Here is a 13,979-nt window from a genome sequence, read left to right on the forward strand (position 1 = left end):
GAGCCCCCAAAAATAAAATCTGACACTGTTTCCACTGTTCCCCCATCTATTTCCCATGAAGTGATGGGACCAGATCCTATGATCTTAGTTTTCTGAATGTTGAGCTTTAGGCCAACTTTTTCACTCTCCACTTTCACTTTCATCAAGAAACTCTTTAGTACCTCTTCACTTTCTGCCATAAGGGTGGTGTCATCTGCATATCTGAGGTTATTGATATTTCTCCCGGCAATCTTGATTCCAGTTTGTGTTTCTTCCAGTCCAGCGTTTCTCATGATGTACTCTGCATATAAGTTAAATAAACAGGGTGACAATATACAGCCTTGATGTACTCCTTTTCCTATTTGGAACCAGTCTGTTGTTCCATGTCCAGTTCTAACTGTTGCTTCCTGACCTGCGTATAGGTTTCCCAAGAGGCAGGTCAGGTGGTCTTCAGAATTTTCACAATTCTGAATCTCTTTCAGAATTTTCCACAATTTATTATGATCCACACAGTCAAAGGCTTTGGCATAGTCAATAAAGCAGAAATAGATGTTTTTTTGGAACTCTCTTGCTTTTTCAAAGATCCAGCAGATGTTGGCAATTTGGTCTCTGGTTCCTCTGCCTTTTCTAAAACCAGCTTGAACATCTGAAAGTTCACGGTTCACGTATTGCTGAAGCCTGGCTTGGATAATTTTGAGCATTACTTTACTAGCATGTGAAAGGGATGCAATTGTGCGGTAGTTTGACAGAGTCTTTAAACTCTTTATAAACTGGTAATTATTGAAATTTTATTTTGCATATTCCACAGACACAATAGAGTACAAGAAAGACAGAAAATTCTCAATAAGTCTTTGCTGCATGACTTATCCTGGCTGAGGGCCTTTCATGGCATTGGGAAAGAGTGCTTCTTTCTGAGACCTTTCTGTTCTTAACCTAATAAAGCATTTATTTAACTTAAGTCTAAGACCCTAACAAAGGGCTATTATCATCTCCCAATAGTGTAAGCAGAGCTCAGTAAAGTGCTAACTTATCTTGGATATTTGCCAAGCTATAAGAGCAACCCTTCCAGCTGGGTGTAATAGCTGGAGCAAATTTGGAAATCAAAATGGCAGCTCAGGATTCCTTCTGTTCTCTGAATTCTTCAAATGGTATTTTGTTTGATTTTTTAGGTCAACTCATTGCTTGCTTCAGCTGGGAATCTGTTATGTGTATTTCTGTTAAGCAAGGTAAGCCAATGTTTATTCATTCATTCATTCCTGAGACTCAGGATTCTGCTAAGCCAATTTCTGTCCCACAACATAAATCCGTACTTGTCAAATAATCCTCAAACACCTTACAGAGCTAATCATTTTTCAAATATTTATGAACCCCACAGAGAAGATTTATATGTTAAGCTGCTTGACAAGGAACAATAAGAGTATACAGGTCCAGAGAACATTCTGTTGAAGCAAATGTTGTCAACACGTCAATACTTTTACAGCATTTTCATAACGAACTTTCACACCTGCTCATTTCCCTAATTATCCCCGAGACGTTTACACTCAGAGAGAACGAAAATGAAATTGTTTTTTTTTTTAAGATCAGTAATTTGAAAAAGTATCCGCTATATAAAGAAAAATACACGTTCAGGCACAGTCATTGCTAAAAATATAGTCTCAAGATAGCTGCTCACAAAGAGAGATACTAAGTTGTTATGGCAACGATGATTATAATTACAAAGCTGGAGGGTTTTTCCTGCTCATTACTCTGTTGAGATGTGGTGGTTTCGATGCCAGTGTCCTTTGTAATGTCCTCAGTCTCATTACTGCATAATTACCCATTTCATATTTAATTTTCAACATGCTTGTTCTCACTCTTAGGCTCTAGATTCGGCGTCTTTTGATAAGCCTTATTCTGAGCTCATGGTTCCTCCTCCCCTCTCTGCTCAGTTTCTCTCTTCAGTACCGCCTTTGCTTTGTGATTTCAGCTTTAGTTTGACCTGGGGAAACTTGCCTTGGCTTGAGATATTCCACTTGTAAGCATTAAGATGCTGTTGTCAAAACTGTTAAGAAATCATGCCAACAGACACCTGGGGAGACATTGAACTCAGATTAGTCAGAGGCTGCTCAGCATTCCTGGAGATTCAGCATTTCTTGGTCAGCTACTACGTACAGGACAGTATGTTAGATATGACACCTCTGACCTTTGTGAGGGTTTCACTGTTTGTGTATCCCCTCCCATCTCCATCCCTCTTGGTGAGTCTCTGGTCCGGTGGTCCTTTGTCTGCATCCTGCTGGAGTGAGCTCCTTGCCCTCTGATTTCTGATTGGTTATGGTCAGTGAAAGGTGTCAGCAGGAGATAGGAGGATGGGAGAGAGAGAGATGTAGGTACTTCTCCCCCCGACCCTTCCACATCCCTCCCCACTTTGGTCCCAGGGGTGCAATTGGTAGCTGCATCTTTGTGTTGCCTGGAAGCCTCTTCCTCTGCTCCTGTTCTGCAAGCTGATGGGCAGTAATGACTTCCTGTAGATCTAAGCCTGCTCCCACTAGTCTCTGGCCCATCACATGGTCCACAATGCACTTAGGCACAGGCCCCTGGTGCTGGTCACAAAGGATTCTTGGGGTGGCTTCGGCCACTAGCACATCTTTAGCCCCACCTTCCAGTGGAATTGCTTAGGATCTAAATTCCTCAAATTTGGAAATTCTGGAGCTGCTCCTATGGTCACCTAAAGCATGAAACCTTAAAGAGAAAGAGCATTAATCTCTGCGGAATCACTAATTGCATGAAAGGGCGCTGACTGGGGACTGTGGTTAAGATTCTGGGCTTCCACTGCAGGGGGCGCGGGTTTGATCCCTCATTGGGAAACTAAGATCCCGCATACCACACAGCCAGAGAAAAGGAAAGAGAGGGATGCTCAAAGTTGTTAGTAATCAGAGGAACAGAAATTTAAATGATGAGGCATCCACTGGCAGCTATTAGCGGCAGAGAAATGAGAAAGCCGGAGAGTGCCAAGTGCTGGTGATGACGCAAGGTTATAAGACCCCCTCCCCAGCTTTGCAGGTGGGCATGGGGGCAGGTGACCTCCATCTGGAAGGCAGACTCATTTTCCCTGATGCATTCCTAATGAACTCGTGCCCACCGTGCCTGTGTTGTTTATTTGTACAAGAGAAGACATTAAAGATTATGGACCCAATGGAAAAGAAAAATTTATCTGGGAAGTATTTTTTTAAATCCCTAAAATGCTTGTACCAACAGAGAATACTGTATTAACCAAGATGCAGATTACAGAAACAATGTCTACCTTGCCATTTGAACACAGAATACCAGCTTAACTGGTTTTTTTCTTTTCCACCAAATTGAATAAACCAATCAATTATATGGCACCATCTTCTAGAGTCAGCCAGAATTAATGATTTGGTAATGCCAATTAATCTTTTATTCTTCCATAACTTTCTAGTGACTTTTAGGGAGTAATAGATATAGGAATAGGGCAATATTCCTATAAAATAATATTCCTAAAAAATAAAAAGTGTTTGTAATATATACCCTTTTGCCATGCAGAGACTGTATTATATAAGTAACCCTGAACAAAAAAAAAAGTAGATCCTGTTCTCAAGCTACAGTAACCTGATTGAGATCACAACACTGATCATATATCCAAAGAAGAGCAGAGTAGTTTTTTTTTTTATTATTATTATTCAGTTTAATTACATCTACCCTTAAGGGCACAATCAGGAAACACAGTTTTTTAAAAAATCTTAGCGCATTCCTTCACACCTGGGTTTCACTGATGACTCAACCCAAGCTGTAAATCACATGCTGAAAGGCAGAGTGCTTTAGAGGGGCTCAGGCGTAAAGGATGGAGCTCCTGGGAGCCACGAACACTTCTTTCCCTTCCCCTCAGCACGTTTTCTCCTCCATGTGGAAAGGAGGGTAAGTCGTCACATCCAGTTGTAAAGTCTGTAGCTAAGAATCCATTTCTACTTCTAAGAAGGTTGAAAATCCGATGCTTTGTGCATCCAGCCAAAATTGGCAGCCGCTGTAACGACCTGGATAAAATTCTTAAATCTCTTTTAAAACCAAGCTTCCAAAGTCCAGTGGATAAAACAGAAAGCCTGTTTGTTTATTGTTTCCATTCTCCATCCCAGGGGGTGAGGGCTGTTCAGTATTCAAGTGTTTAAATTTCATATGTATAAACAGCCTCCAAACATGATTACCTGTCCAGGAGAGGCCCATCTGAGGACCTGCAGCCCGGGGCACTAATAGGTAACCCATCAGAGGCAGACCAACCTGGGCCTGAGGTCCTGGCTCACCCTGAGTCTACGCCTCACTAGCTGGAGCAGGGGCTGACTGTGCCATCCTGGCCTCAGTTTATGCATCTGTGAAGTGGGAGAATCTGATCCTGACCTAATAGAGAATCGTGGTGAGACTTTAATAATATGATGCACATAACTGCTTAGCTTGAAGCTTGGCATGTAGTAGGTGCTAAGGGAGGGTAAGCTGCTGCTCTTAGTTGCTGTGTTTATCTTGTCGTATTGGACATGGCGCATGCTCATCACTGTCTAATGGAGAAAGGAGACCCCATACCGTACACTCCATCTTTCCTGGTGTGATCCTCCCTCTGACTTTTGCACAGATTTTGCCACCACCTGGATGCTCTCTGGCCCTTCCTTTCCTGGAAAACTGTTTGTACTCCAAGATCCCCTCCTGGGGAAGCCCTCCCTGACTGCAGGTCCTCTCCCCTCCCGCCAGGCTCGCACAGCACCCTCCACGTGGCTCCCACTACCCTCAGGCAGTTGCGAGTTACCCACTGCCCAACGAGCTCCTCTAAGGAGAGGGCGCAGAAAGCACTTGGCTTGTCTCCCACACGCAGAAGGTGCCTGGTACTTGCTGGCTGCATGTCTATATGAAAAGCTCTTAGCAGCATAAAAAGCCTGCTTGTCCTCTGGGTCCCCTTCAGTACCTGTCCCAGTGCCTGTCGTACTGGAGGTGCTCAGTAAGCAGTCATGCAATGAAATCGACTCTCGAAATTCATATCATCCGGACTGCATTTTTCTCCGAGTGGCCCATCCAGCCTTCCAGTGCAGCCTGGTACCTGAGACACCCACCTATCCTTTACCATCTTTGCCACCTTTGTGCCACCCAGCCCTCTGGTCCTCCGCTGACGTGGGTGAAGCCCTCCTAGGGGTGGGTGTGCCCATGTGAGGAAGAAAACCCTGATACTTCTGCAAGACCAGAGACCAGGGAACCCTCCTCCCTGTCTCCCAGGGATGGAGCTCAGGAGCTGGGGGAGAGGCTTCGCTGTGTACAGAGAGCACTCCCCAGCTGTCCCGGCCACTTTAAATTTTACAAGGGATCTTGTTCTTGAAGGAGGAAGGGAGGAAAAGCCAGAGCCAAAGCAATAAAATTTTTAAACACCCCAGAGATCCAAATTAAACAAGGTTTGCCAGACACAGCTACAGCTTGACAAAAATAGGAGATTTTAGGCCTCTGACATGGGTTAGCCTGGCCAGACCTGTCCATCGCCCATTGATTCTCACACAGTTAGAGGAGCTTCATGAGTTTGTCCCATCTCAGCTAAAGCGGCTCTCAGCTACTTCTTTGTAAAAAAAAAGTTAACGAGGCTTATAAAGTGAAATAAAAATAGCATAGCAATTAAAATCAACGTACAAGCTTTTCTTCTTCAAATGAAACCTTTATAGATATTAGTCGTATAAATGAAATCCCTTTCAGCCTTTAGGTCTTGGTTAAATGTCACTTGCTCAGGGAGCCTGTCCTGGAAAATTCAGTCTCATGGAGGACTTCTCCCCTCATTTCCTTCTTTTCCTTCACGGCACCCAGAACACCTTGTCACTGTTTTCTGATGGCTCTGGTTCTTGAGTCAGTAAGAGAGAGGCTGACTGAGAAAGTGCATCCTGGATCAGTGGACATAGGAGACGTGGGTTCAGTCCCTGGATCAGGAAGGTCCCCTGGAAGAGGAAATGGCAACCCACTCCAGTAATCTTGCCAAGATAATCCCATGGACAGAGGAGCCTGGTGGGCTACAGTCCATGGGCTTGCAAAGAGACAGACATATCTGAGTGACAGAACACACAGACATACACACACACACACACATATAACTGAATCTCGTTTCAGCACACCTGAACCATCATGAATCAATTATATACTTCAATTGAAAATGTATAAAGAAATAAGGGTGGTGGGGGAGGGTTGGATTGGGAGTCTGGAATTAGCAGATGCAAACTATTATATATAGAATGGATAAACAACAAGATCCTGCTGTATATATAGCACAGGAGACCACATACAATATCCTGTCATAAACCATAATGGAAAAGAATTTTTAAATTATAAACAAATCAAATTAAATAAAAATAGGGCCCACCTCACAGATCTGTGAGGAGTAAATGAGTTAATTGGTGTAAAGTGCTGAGTTTAGGGTCTCACCGTGGGAAGGATTAGATTATGTCCTTGTCACCCCCACTGTTAGCCTCTCGGTTTCTATTCACTAAGGGAGAGAGGCTTTCAGGCTTCCTGGTTGCCCCCAGGTCTAATCTGCTTCTCGTCTGCCCTGGCCATCGCATCTGGCTCCTCCCTTCCACCCAGCGACCCCCTCCCCTGTACCTGTGAACTCCAGTGTCACCATCACAGCCCCTCCTGCCCAGTGAGCTCCCTGATTTCACCCCCACCCTGCCTCCCACCCTCAGCCTCTCCCCACTCCATCCTCCATCCATCCGGCTTTGAGACTTCTCTCCCTGAAACTCAAATTTCCCCACCTTCTCAGCCAGCAGACAAACTCACACCCTCTGGTACTTCCCGGCCATTCACAGGACAGTGCCCAAACCCCAGGGTCCGCGTGCACCCGGCCACCTCCCAACACCCCCCTACTTTCCATCCCACCAGCGATGTCCAGATACAGAAATGAGGTCACATCATCCCCAAGGTTCCCCCCCATTCCTGCTCACCCACGTCCCCAGCCAGGAACCATGTCACCAACTGCAGGAAGTGTCCCCCAGCCAGCCCCTCCACCTGCTCTTGCTCCAGACTCCCATATCCCCACATTTCATTCCAGAAGTCTCTTCAAAAATGTGGAAGAAAAGGGGAACATGGACAAGAGCATGGACTTATCTCATTTAACTCTACTGAGCCTCAGTTTCCTCATCTGTAAAATGGGACAGTCATGCCTACCTAGCTCAGAAGAGAGCTGGAATAAAGATGCTTCATACCCTAGAAATCCCACAGAAATGTCAGGCCGGTGCCAAGACAAGGCTCTCATCCCTCCTGCCTGCCCGCAGTAGCCCTCCACACTCCAGCAGATGTAGCAGCTCTTAAACCAAGCAGCTAAGGATCCTGAGGGGTCTGTCAGATTGCCTCTCTCCAAACATTCCCGATATAAATCATGTCAGCCTCCCTCAGCTGTCTCTGAGCCTCTGGGCCCATGTGCATGATTTCAAAATTGTCCAAATTAAATCCAGAAACTCCAATACTTCATAAAAGTCACACTGCAAATACCCCTCCATGGATGCCAAACCCCCCAAAATACTACTAGATAAATACTACATTTTGTGCCACGGGCACTGAATTTCCCCCAGCTTTGTTCCCTCAAAGACTGGGGCTCTTCCAAAGATAAGAAATCTCTGCAGGAAACCTCTCACATTTCCCTCAGAATTCAATCCATTCCCGAGCATTTTCTAGAAGGAGAGCGCGAAGCAGGGTCCCAAACCAGCAAGAGCCAGAATGATGAAAGGAACCCCAAATGGTGCTGGGGGGGCAGAGCTAACGTGGCGGCCTCCCCTGCAACAACTAGCCCTTGTTTTCTACTGGAAGTTTCCGACTGCCCAGCAGCTGCCGGATGGAAGTCTGCTAACCATCTGGGGCTCACCAGCAGGATTTATGAGTTTCTGCCCCGGCAAGTTCAGCACAGTGAACTTCATGCTGAGAGACACCTGTGAGAAGCCCTAGAAAGGTGTGTGCATGCGTGTGCTTGTGTGTTCCAAACAGCTGGACTTCCAGAGGGGAGGGCTCCCCTCTGTGTTGAGTGTTTACAGGAGGCAGCCCAGACGAGGTCGGATACCTGTTCCCTCTGCCAAAATGATTTGCTAATGTAATTAACATTCGGGCTGAAACTGAAGATGGTGGTTCAAATCACAATGACTATTTTTAGAGGCCTCCTAATGGAAAACTCTTTTCCTTTCAAACCATCAGCTTTTCTATCATTAGCACAGAGGCTATTATTCAAGTCAGATCTTTTCTTTCTCTTCAAATCTCTGTGTTTTATATGATGTTATTATCAAAATGCTCTTACTTGGGATTGACAAGACTCTGAGCAAGTCACGTCACCCAGGCAGGTGTGAGCAGGGTACCTGCAGTGTCCTTGGCCACCGCATGCAGCAGAGGGAGGCCAGTGTCACCACCACAAGCCCCCTGGCCCCACCCCATGGCCCACCCTGACCCTGCCGACGATCACAGGGTGACATGGAGCCATCCCTGTGCTTTTGTCTGTTAGGATCTCCTTGGAAGAAAAGCTATGACCAACTTAGACAGTGTATTAAAAAGCAGAGACCTTACTTTGCTGACAAAGGCCCATATAGTCAAAGCTATGGTGTTTCTAGTAGTCAAGTATGGATGTGAGAGTTGGACCATAAAGAAAACTGAGCGCCGAAGAACTGATGGTTTTGAACTGTGGTGTTGGAGAAGACTCTTGAGAGTCCCTTGGACTGCAAGGAGATCCAACCAGTCCATCCTAAAGGAAATCAGTCCTGAATATTCATTGGAAGGACTAATGCTGAAGCTGAAGCTCCAATACTTTGGCCACCTGATGTGGCCTCATGGGAAAAGACTCTGAAGCTGGGAAAGACTGAAGGCGGGAGGAGAAGCGGACCACAGAGGATGAGATGGTTGGATGGCATCACCAACTCGATGGACGTGAGTTTCAGTAGGCTCCAGGAGTTGGTGATGGACCGGGAAGCCTGGCCTGTTGAAGTCCATGGGGTTGCAAAGAGTCGGACAGGACTGAGCAACTGAACTGAATCGAAGCATCCCTGAGAGCACTGACGTGACTGGAAAAGGGATTTTTAAGCGTTCTTCCACCGTCCCGGTGATCGCCCCATAGATACTCTCCCATAGGCTCGTTTGTGCACTCAGAAATAGTTCGTGAGTGTTGGCTTGGTGCTGAGGCGGCTTGGACCCTGGAAGAGTTTAGGGCTAGGAGCACCCCAGCCCCTCCTCACTGCCTGAGAATTTATGTTCCAGAGGGGAAAGGGATAATGTCAGTAAACCAAAACATCAACAGAACACACAGCTTTGGGTAAATACTTTAAAAAGAAAAAGAAGGGAGAGGGGAATGAAAGGTAGGATGGGTAATGGATAAAGGAAGAAAAGAGGGCGGAGAGGGTAAGGGAAGCCCAGGTGCTCCAACAGGAAGAAAAGGAATGAGTCCAGTCTGGGATGAGACTGGGCGGGGAAGCCCTCACTGAGAAGTCTCAGGCCCACCAAGTGCGTCTGCCCGAGGCGCCAGGGACACTGCAGGGGGACCAGGCAACCGAGTAGAGTCCTCCAGAACAGCTGGAGTCCAGCAAAATCCATCCCACCCAAATTCTGTCTCTATAAATTCAGACTGCAGTCCACACTAGGCTCAACTTTTTTTTTAAAGACCATCTTTTGCTAAAGCACTGAATCTGTGCTGAAGAAAGTGACTCGCTGGTGCCGTGCCCAGAGAGCAGCGGTGTAATTTACGTTCTGTGCTGCTACACTGGATAGAGCGAAGCCTGTGGACCCATCACTTGCTGCCTTTCCCCAGCCATTCACTTGGTTCTAAATGCCTTGGTCCGGGGCTGCTTGGATCTGATGAGGTTTAATTGCTGGGTTATTCAAAGCCCCCAGAATATTTCTCTTCCCAATCGCATGTTATGAAATCTCTGCTGACACATCCCCAAATGCAGAGGTTGACGGTCAGTCTCTGATGTCTACAGCATGACTCAAGTGGAAATCCAGTAAAAGCTCCCCATGGAACAGCTTTCAGCAAAGCATCTAATTTCATTTAGAGTCAGCCAAAAAGGCCAAGCACAAGCCACTGATTTTACCAGTCTTCTCTCCACGCCCCTCCCCCTCCCCCTGCCCCGAGCTATCTGATCATGGCAGGAGTGGGGGTGGGGGGGAGTGGGGAATGTGGACCTTTCTCCTTGTCCAGGGATGGTACCACCCAGGAGGGCCATGGGGAGGTCAGTAGACAGGACCATCTCAGACCCACTCTGCAGACCAGCCTGCAGTGCCTGGTGGGTCTCTGAGAACTGTATCCCATGAGCTCAACCCCGCCACATTGGCCCAACCACACAATTGAGCCCCTGCCTTGGGAGAGTTCTTTGACTCCACTTCCCTCTGTGCATCCATGGCTTTGGATGTGGGGTTCCTCTTAGTGACTGATGAAGACCATGAGCTCTTACCCTCAAAGAGCCCTTCAGCGTCATCTCAGCATTAATCAAAACTGACCCACTCCCCGCCCCGTAGGTTCTGGAGATTGGCCCCCTGGCCCCCAGCCCCTGCCTCACCTCAGAGCCAGGCCCGCAGGTGGGGGCACTCTCGCAGCTCCCTGATTCCACAGGCTCCGGAATTTTGCATCTCAACAGGCCTCCCGGAAGTGCCCACCAGATACAAGCACTGGTTTGGCTCAGGAGAGTCAGTGACGAATATTAGAGGAAATGGCCTAGACTGTGACAGATGCAAGGCTCGGGTACCCACGGCTTCTCATCCACCGGAGCTCAACGCTCTGACTCACCACGGGCCTTGTGTTAGTTTCCTGGGGCTGCTGCTTTGCAGTACCACAAACTGGATGACTTCAAACACGTTGAGTTTACCCTCTCACAGATCCAGAAGCCAGAGTCTGGGACCAGGGTGTCCCTGGGCCACGGCCCCTCCAGGCACTCCAGGGGAGGGCGCCCTCTTGCCTCTTACAGTGTCTGCAGCCCCAGGTGCTCTTGGCTGGGGCTCGGCCCCCCAGCCTCAGCCTCCACTTCACATCACCATCTGTACCTCTGTGCTTTCACATCCCATTCTCCATGAGTCCGTTGCTGCTGCTGCTGCTGCTAAGTCACTTCAGTCGTGTCCAACTCTGTGCGACCCCATAGACGGCAGCCCACCAGGCTCCCCCATCCCTGGGATTCTCCAGGCAAGAACACTGGAGTGGGTTGCCATTTCCTTCTCCAATGCATGAAAGTGAAAAGTGAAAATGAAGTCACTCAGTTGTGTCTGACTCTTAGGGACCCCATGGGATTACAGCCCGCAAGGCTCCTCTGTCCATGGGATTTTCCAGGCAAGAGTACTGGAGTGGGGTGCCATTGCCTTCTCCACCATGAGTGTGTATCTGTGTCTAAATCCCCCTTATCTTACAAGGACTGCATTTATTTGTGCTGGGTGGAAGCCCATGCTAATGACCTCCCCTTAACTAGATTAAAGCTGCAGAGACCCTATTTCCAAATAAGGTCGCATTCATAGATACTGGGGGTGAGGCCTTCAGCATACCTTTTGAAGGGACACAATCCAACCCATAAGAGATCTGGATGACTTTTTCCCCTTGATATTTACCTAGCTGGGTGACTTTTTCATGTATTAATGCATTGAACAAGTATCTACTGAGCACCTACTGTGTTCCAGGCATCATGCTACTTGATAGGGCCTCTTGGCTTCCAGGCCTCTCAGTCCAGTGGACAAGGGAGCAGATAATGGAAGTGAAGTGTAACTCGGGGACACTCACTGGGGGCAGGGCAGCTCCTGCGCCAGGCAGGGCTCCTCTCCCAGTCCTGGAGCATCGAAGCCACTTCTCAGGAAGAGATGATGGCTCTGAGAACTGGGGCAGATTCTGGCTCCCCAGTCTGAGAGGTCCAGGAAGCAGGAGTCTCAAGAGCCCAGAAATGGGAGAAGCTTAGAGTCTTTAGCTTATGATTTTTCCAGTAATCATGTATGTGGATCCATCCAGTAGTCATGGATGTGAGAGTTGGACTATAAAGAAAGCTGAGCGCCAAAGAATTGATGCTTTTGAACTGTGGTGTTGGAGAAGACTCTTGAGAGTCCCTTGGACTGGCAAGGAGATCCAACCAGTCTATCCTAAAGGATATCAGTCCTGAATATTCATTGGAAGGACTGATGCTGAAGCTGAAGCTCCAATACTTTGGTTACCTGATGCAAAGAACTGACTCATTTAAAAAGACCCTGATGCTGGGAAAGATTGCAGGTGGAAGAAGGGGACGACAGAGGATGAGATGGTTGGATGGCATCACCAACTCAATGGACATGAGTTTGAGTAGACTCTGGAAGTTGGTGAAGGACAGGGAGGGCTGGCATGCTGCAGTCCATGGGTTAGCAAAGAGTCCGACAGGACTGAGTGACTGAACTGAACTAGCATCTTTAGGAGACTCAGGGCAGATGGGAAGGCTGAAACAGAGGTGGAGAGCAGGGAGGCTGTGGAGATGCTTGGCGAGCAATTCTAATTCTGAGGTGCTCATGTTCACTATAGCAGGGCTCCCAGAGCCTCGGATAACAGGGACCACTATCGCCCACTTGCTGTGGGCAAGCTCTGCAGCCACTGCCTCCTGGGCACCCCCCCCCCCTACCAAAGAGCCCTGGAGGGGTTCTCACGGCCACTGCACACGTGAGGAAACAGGCTCATCACTGGAGGTCCCCCAGGGGCAGCGGAGGCTGGACTCTAGGACTCTGCTCCAAAGCCCAGGTGACAGTCCTGTGCCTGCAGACATTTCCCCAGGGAAAAGGAGGGCCAGAGTTTGTTTGTTTTCACCTTGACACCCTCTGGGGTTTCCCTCTTTGGGAATCACTGCCTACCAGGGGTCAGGAGCCCCAATTCAACCCAGCCTGCAAGGTGCTAACTCCCTTCATGTCGGGCCCCCCAAAACAATCCGCCCTCGCCATTCCCTCCACTTGGACCTATTGATATATTCTGTGAAAACATCCTTAATCTACTGGACCCCCTAGTCCCTTTTGTCTCTAAAGTCAAACAGCAGGTTCAGTCATTTTCCGGTTGTGGTTTCATCTGGCCCCACAGGTCCTAAAGGGCCCTTGTCTCTTTATCACCTTCTGTAGCTAACCCTCAACTCTGACAAGACCAGTCCACACTCAGCTGCTTGGTGGTCCAGAAATGCCCGCCTGCTGGAAGATTGCTTAGTGATGGAGGTGGTCCCAGGCTCAGCACCGGAGAAAGGAAAAACTCTAAATCCACGTGCTTCTTAGACTTGTCAGCTGCTGGGCTCTCTGCCCTGAATTGATTAATGAGTATAGCGTTTGGCAGAGCCATTCTTGGAAGAATCTGGATTGGTTGTGTATATACATAAAATAAAAGATGCGCTGTGGGTATTTTTAGCTGAGCATGACGAATTGCTGTGTTTATTAAAATAGGAGCAATCAAACCCTGGCTGGTTTAAGTTATACTCAAATATGCCAAAGAAGTGCTGCCTCATCTAAATGCAGGTCTCAGGATAATCTACACGAAACTCCTTATATTTCAAGTAGCAGTTGTTGAATGACGAGGCTAGAATGCATTTCCCCCACTCTTGATTCTCTTCCTAATAACCGTTTGGGTAGCACTGACTTGGAAGAAGAGCTCTGGAATTACTGCGCTGTGAACGTGTTTATGTGTGTAGGTGGGTATGTGCAGATGTCTAAATGAATATTTGTTTCTACCTTATTCCCACAGGAGACGTTAAAGGTGGCTAACAAAGCTACACAAAATAGAACGAGTAAAAACAGACAAAGAAATCAGGACAAGTGAGATAGATAAATCAGAGATAGAAGGTGGAGAATAAAAATAGAGGGAGGAGAGGGAGTAGGTGTCAGGACAGGAAGGAGAGAAAAATGGGAGGGGGAGGGGGAGAAAAGAGAAGAGGAAGTGGTGAACAGAAAGCTTCTGTTTCCATGGTGACCAGCAGCTTCAGGTCCACAGAGATAAAGCTCCGGAAGATGCCATAGACTATTTAACCGGATGCAGTGGGAACACTGCCAAGCGTCGATCCAGC

General features: G+C 47.6%; 1 long non-coding RNA gene across 1 annotated transcript; it reads left to right on the forward strand.

Moving 5' to 3' along the window:
* Positions 1-768: 768 nt before the first annotated feature.
* On the forward strand, positions 769-13,324 carry LOC147344491 (uncharacterized). Its single transcript, XR_015155139.1, has 2 exons — positions 769-1,205; positions 13,051-13,324. It is a non-coding gene; the product is annotated as an uncharacterized LOC147344491 (long non-coding RNA).
* Positions 13,325-13,979: the final 655 nt, after the last annotated feature.

Source organism: Bos grunniens, chromosome 26, assembly GCF_055505025.1.
Source record: "Bos grunniens cultivar Pamir isolate PY7600 chromosome 26, Bosgru_T2T1.0, whole genome shotgun sequence".
Lineage (NCBI taxonomy): Eukaryota > Metazoa > Chordata > Mammalia > Artiodactyla > Bovidae > Bos > Bos grunniens.